Raw genomic sequence first — 6994 nt, forward strand, 5'->3', positions numbered from 1 at the left:
AGGCGAGATGTCTGTCGAGAACGGCACGCGCGTGAGAAAAGTTGCGGAAAGAAACGCAGTGAACGAGTTTGTTGCGTGAGAAAAAGGATTTTCGTAGCCTTCCTTTCATCCTACAAATTTTCCACGATGTGCTCTCGGAAGGAAGGGAAGGGTAGGGGAGAGCGTGAGAGGCCCTCCTTGGCTCCCCTCCATCCTTCCGCGTGCCTTCCTGGCTTCGACGAATTCCGGAATTAGTACGTGCCTTCGACGCTACGCTTCTTCTCGTAGACGCTCGTTGCGACGAGCGTGTGTTATCCTATCGTGCTCCTTTTCCTCGTGCAACAGCAGACCGTTTGGATTGGCGTTTTGGATTTTTCCGAGTACGTTCTCGTACGCGTGACCGTTACGGGGAAATCGTTTACCGTGTCTCTTTCCTCGGATCCGAGGAGCGTGGGAAAAAAAAAAAAAAAGAGAAAAAAAAAACCTCGGTGCCGAGCAAACGACACGCGTGTTTTTCTCGCGATAGTCTTCTCCTCCTACCTTCTTCCGTACGTTACGTACTCGACTCTAGAATGCTGACCGTAATTTCTGCAATAATACGCACGCTAATACTTACTAAGGATGTGTAACGACTAATCGATACGAGTTTCGACATGTGTTTTATAAGCGGATGGTGAATTTTTTGTGAAACCTTGCTTACATTTTCATATAGCAATTTAATTTACATTCTCATAAGAATTTAATTTCAATAATAGAATTTTTTTAAATTGAAAATTATTTAATGACAAATATATAATAACACTCAAAATATTGGCATACAATACGATAACATATGCACATCTTGCTCACATAGTCAGCGTTCTAGAATCAAATCGCTTTGCAAATCGCAAAATTAGTAAGCTACAGTAGAAACTAGTCTCCATAATTTAAAGTGATCTCAATAATTTCAGTATATTATAGCATATATATTGTATATTAAGCGCGTCGATATAATCGTTATCACAATTATATTTAGACCTCTCTCTCTCTCTTTCTCATCTCTTTCCGATCTTCGTCTCGAAGGGGTTAAGGCTTGAAATATGGCGAATCGGAACGCGCGTCCCTTACGGGATCCTATATTTCTCGCCATTGTGTCCTCTTCCCAGGAGAAGAGGCTCGCGTATCGTCGCTCATTCCGAAAATCCCGCTTTGTTCTCGGAAATGCAACGGGCACTCCCGGCGTGTCGAACCAACACGCAGGAGAGCACGCGTGTGTCTTTTCGCCGATCGATGCTGCTCGAGCACATGCACACACGACCGACTTCGAAGGTAGGCGTGTGTGTTTCGTTCTTGTGTCACGTTTTCAACGACACGATAGGCGATTTTATATTAGCTCGAGTCTCGAGGCGCGCGCGTGTACCCTCTAAATATTTTATATAGGGATGTATATAAAAAGATCTTATTGCACGCATACACGTTGAGAATACCGATACAAGCACTCTATACATACTCGGTCGTGCTTCTACTAGCGATCATTATCGGGCTATTTTTAAGATTGATACACTCTTCGCGTTTGTGGATCTAATCAATGCCCCTAAGATCTCGTGCGTTTCTCGGTAGAGCGTGATAGTTTTGATTTGTGACGATTTCTCTAATTGCGTATAATTTAAAAAAAAAAAAAAAAAAATTGTTTTTTGGAATTTTTTTTAATATAAATTTTTATTATCGCCGATCGATGCTGCTCGAGCACATGCACACACGACCGACTTCGAAGGTAGGCGTGTGTGTTTCGTTCTTGTGTCACGTTTTCAACGACACGATAGGCGATTTTATATTAGCTCGAGTCTCGAGGCGCGCGCGTGTACCCTCTAAATATTTTATATAGGGATGTATATAAAAAGATCTTATTGCACGCATACACGTTGAGAATACCGATACAAGCACTCTATACATACTCGGTCGTGCTTCTACTAGCGATCATTATCGGGCTATTTTTAAGATTGATACACTCTTCGCGTTTGTGGATCTAATCAATGCCCCTAAGATCTCGTGCGTTTCTCGGTAGAGCGTGATAGTTTTGATTTGTGACGATTTCTCTAATTGCGTATAATTTAAAAAAAAAAAAAAAAAAATTGTGAACCGACGATATCGAAAGAAAAAATTATATCCTCGTGTTGATATATTTTTCTTAATGTAAAATCAAGTTCAAATTTCTCGATTGTTTGAGAGAACGTTTCATCGAGATATATATAATCTAATATTTAATTAATAATCTTGATAAATCATCAAAAGAAAAAAATTTCATTCTTTTCTCGATATATTTTTTTTTATCGAAAAATCAAGTTCAATTTCCTCGACTATTTGAAAGGACATTAGTTTTGTTGGGAGGTGCATATAATTAAATATCTAACAATTTTGATGAGTGAAAATTATAATTTTTACGCGACGATAATTTCAATAAAACGACGATCTTCTTAAATTTATCAAAGCTTAATAGTTTTGATTTTTGACGCTTTCTCTGATTGCGTATGGTTAAAAAAAAAAAAAAATTACGAACTGACAGATGCATGATATCGAAAGAAAAGATTATATCTTGATACATTTTTCCTAAAAAAATCAAGTTAAATTTCCTCGATTGTCTGAAAGAATATTAGTTTAGTGGAGAGATACACACAATCGAATATCTAACAATCTTGGTGAATGAAAATTATTAACATTTTACGCGCGACGATAATTTTCATGAGGGACGACGATCTTCTTAAAGTTCGCGGTGAATATTCGAACGGGGAATTGGAAGAATGCCGACGAAACATCTGGTTGAAAAACTCGTTCTTGTTACATCTCAACCTCGCCCATACGATTGTGTGGTTGTCTCTCGCAGCGAAGTGCATCGCTATACATGCACCTTTAAACGGCCGTGCAGCGCATACACGCTGTATGGGGAGAGCTCCGATCGGCGGCGGCGCTCCTTTGTTGCAGCAAGACCTGAAAACGTTTATCATACTATGAATAGACGCGCTGATTTTCCTTCAAGCGAGTCAAACGTTTACGTTACGCGCAAATCAATGAACACGCGATTCCAAATTCTGTTCTCGCGTCACTCGGTCTTCTGTAGAACGCTCGCGATGTTCGAATAAATCTGGATTTATTCTACAATCGTACTCACACGGGTTCTTTCTCTCATTCGACTTTGAGTCATTCGATAAATCCATAGGAGATCCTTAATTACGCGTTCGTTAAATTTATTTACGGCAGCGCAGATTTTCTCGTAACTGTTTCATTGGCTGTGCGATTTTTTCGTAAAAGTTTATTCGATGTTCTGGAGGCATAACATCTTCTTTTCATTTCTTTTGTCCTTTGGTCCGGGTTTGCTGTATAATCAGATTCGACAGAGTAAATATATTCCTTGTTATCCGAAATCAGGCTTGAAACTTATCCGATAATCTTTGAACTCAAAATTTGATCTTTTCCTTGACTACTTACAGTTGTAAATAACAGATACCTTGTAGGTCCTTTGTCGAGCTTAGGGATGGATGCGGTTACCAGCATGTATCTAGATGAGTCAACTTACGTCGATCATATGGCGCGAGATAAAGATGTTTATCGCGATCCTTCTTTTTCTCCGTTTCGACGAGTCATTTGCTTAATTTTGCGCGCATTTCAATGATAAAAACGCATATTATCATATATTTTAAAAAGATATTTTATATTTTTTATATTAAAAGACAAAATCATATCGGACGTAATCCTACTTCCATTGTATTTCGCGTATTTATTTTATTTCTTATATCTAGATATATTTTTGTTTACTGTTATTAAAATTCCATTGTTATTAATATTCCGTTCACGCGTTACCGCAAAAAAGTCGTAAAATCTAATCGACTGTAATACGCTGAAAAAAACCACTAGAATGTCATAAAAATATTGGAGGCGAATACGTCAAGTGGTGAGTTAGTCGCTTATCTTTTTACCTCTTGTGTGTTGGAAAAAAATTATACGAACACTTGCTTATCTCGTCGTTTTTGAAAGTAACTCCAAAACTAATAGTTGACTCGCTTATCTTTTCCATCATTCTCGCTGGAAAAAGATCGAAAGAATAATAACCTGCTACTTATCTTTTTATTAATTCCGGAAACGGGTCAACTAAAGCGGATTATATTCGCTTTATCTTTTTTTGTCATTATCTATTTTCAAGAAATATAATAAGCGAGTGACTCACTACTCGGTTTATCTTTCGCGCAAATTTGCTGAATTTGCGCAATATCAAGACAAGCCAAGTAATGAAAAATTTTATTCATCTCCTTCATTCATTTTTTTTTTTTTATAAACAAATTTACTTTAATTTTACACAAATTATTTTACTGATTAGTCTATCCGTTTTGCTCGATGTACTCGATGTAATTTTGCCAGAAGCTTGTTATTTCCTATCATCATTTGTTGTGTTCGCCGTTAACATTTCTTCCGCGAAAAACACAGGCAATTAATTCGTCACCTGATTGACTCACTGCTGATTTTCTATAAATTTTGTTCAAGTTTGACAGCTCTGAGCTGTGGTGAGCAGCTGTCACGGCGCATCAGTGACGTGTCGTGAGGAAACGGAAAGTAATGGTGTGTTGGTGTGTTCGGGGGCCAGAAGGGGGAATGAGGGGAGGAGGGAACGTGGAAGTTCGCTCACTTATACGTTCGTTTTGCGTCATTCTATCGCTATCTCTTTGTGCGCCATCGTCATCCACCTTGTGCATGACGATTTCTTTCTCTTTCTCTCTCTATTTCTCAAGGATTCTCTCGGCGTCACATCGACCGCCGATAGCACACAAAACGAATGAATTCAACGAACGAATCTAGATTCATATACGCAGTATACGCTGTTTTTCTGATCTTCCTCGAAAAGTCACGATTATACATGCTTTTTGGGGGCTTACCAGACGTCTGTAAAAACAAGACGAAAAAAAAAAAATAACGAACGGTCGGTTATAAATCTTCGTGTGTATGTGTGTTTTTGTTGTCGATTATTATTCATTAATTTATAAATCATCCATACACTTTCGTCACGGTTATAGCTTCGATATTGATTTATCTGTTTATTTATTAATATTCAGTTACATATATGAGAGAGTTAATGTTTTACTATATTAAATTTATATTATATTGGTTTTTATATTGATTAAGAATACACACTATAAAATGTTCTGATAATATTGGCAAGTAACATAATATAGATTTTGTCTTGTAGATTTTGTTATATTAAGAGATATAAGCTTTCGTATGTGTGTATGTGTATCTTTTATCGCCGATAGGGTAAATTGCGAATTTAATTAATTCCGATATTTCTTGGCGATATTAATAGATCTCCGATAGAGGATAAATTAGTTCGCTACAGTCCGGCGCAAACAGATCGGAACGCGAAAGTTTGCATTTGCGAAATTACCTGACGATTATTTATGACGTGGAAATACCATGATGAGTCGAGTATCTTATTCTAAAGTGCAACGTAGACGTATTCTTGCATCTGTGGTCTTGTTCTCGCTTCTCTTGTAGAGCAATAATTTTTTACTTTATTATCTTCATCATTATATTGCATTTGGAGAGTACGTGCTTTTACATTTTAATATTCGTAAATGAAGAATTTAATATTTGCTCCTCGTAAAAAAAAGGTTCGAATGATTATTATTCGTTTTACAAAAATTATCGTTTATAATATTCTTTGTTATTAATTATATATTATCAGAGTGTCTATTATTCCCTGAAAGAACGTGGAAAACCTGGAATTCTCAAAGATTTTTTTGTATTTGCAAAAATTAGGGAAGTCTCATAGAATTCTATTGGAATTTAGAGAATTTTTTTTAAAAACGATTCCCTCTGATAATTTTGTTTTTATATTATAAGCAATCGGCAATCCACCGATTGACCAAGTTGTGAATTTTGTTGTAATTATTAGTGATAAAAAAATTAATAATTTATGCAGGTGAAGAATGTTTATCTTACGAAAACTATCCAGTTTTTTCATTTTCAAATCTAGCACTTGAAACTTAAGTGGCTCTTTATTTTTCTTTTGTATGTGTGTGAAGAAAGAGAAAATGTACACAAAGAAAAAAACCTATTTTAGAAAATTGCATCCAAAAAAATATCTAAAAAAATTCTTTTTACCTAGAACTTTGAACAAAAAAAATGTGGAAGATTAAGGAATTTTTTTTTCAAAATTTGTGTGGGTGGACAACCTGTATTATTCGCTCAATATTTCTATTATCTCTGCTATCAGAATTGACGCAGTTTCTTAACGTTTGACGCGATTTTCTCAATTTTAGATTATCCATCAATACTCGCAGAAGCGTATTGTGAACTATTGCAACTGACATTGACTTAATAAGTAAACGATGTTAATCTGACAACTGCCAAGGATACGCAGCGAAATCTTTTTTCGGATCAACGGATAGCTAAATAACGGGAACCGTCTCTCGGCGACCGTAAATATACGCTCGGAAATAGTATATTTGCCAAGAATAAAGAAAGCCCAGATGCATGTACGAAAAGACGAGAGACAAAGAAGCGTCCATCTTCGAATGCTTCGCTCCTCGCACGCATCGGCTCTTTATTTAATTATCTCGACGAATTCCGACACGTGTAATCCTGACCTCGCAAAGCGATATCCATCGTTGCAGCGTGTTTTGGCGCGTGGAATTTTTTTTCTTTACATGTTGTTGTCAAGTCCAAGCCGTTAATCATGTTTATTTTTTGCGCTTTGCGAAGTGAAGCGTAACACAAATGCGTTTCTCTTTAAAGACTCTAATTAAAAAAAAAAGACCTCGAAAGTTACATCGATGATTCTCGAAGCATTACGATTGACGCAATTCTTGCAGTCTCTCGGATTTCAATAATGCGAAAAAAAAAACGGACATTATATTGAATAGCATCATATATATCATGTGACAAGTACATGATATTGTAATGTCGGTTTTCGTTCATTTCGAACTTCATAAAGTTTGGTTTACACACATATAAAGCTTTTCTTGTTGCATTAAAAAAACCTTCGACGCTC

General features: G+C 36.5%; 1 long non-coding RNA gene across 1 annotated transcript; it reads right to left on the reverse strand.

Annotated features, from left to right (window-relative positions):
- Positions 1–2078: 2078 nt before the first annotated feature.
- Positions 2079–6988, reverse strand: LOC115235795. Its single transcript, XR_003884090.1, has 2 exons — positions 3125–6988; positions 2079–2943 (listed from the first exon to the last, which is right to left on the reverse strand). It is a non-coding gene; the product is annotated as an uncharacterized LOC115235795 (long non-coding RNA).
- Between the last annotated feature and the right edge of the window lie 6 nt (positions 6989–6994).

The sequence above is a fragment of the Formica exsecta genome, unplaced genomic scaffold, assembly GCF_003651465.1.
Source record: "Formica exsecta isolate Colony F162 unplaced genomic scaffold, ASM365146v1 scaffold11, whole genome shotgun sequence".
Lineage (NCBI taxonomy): Eukaryota > Metazoa > Arthropoda > Insecta > Hymenoptera > Formicidae > Formica > Formica exsecta.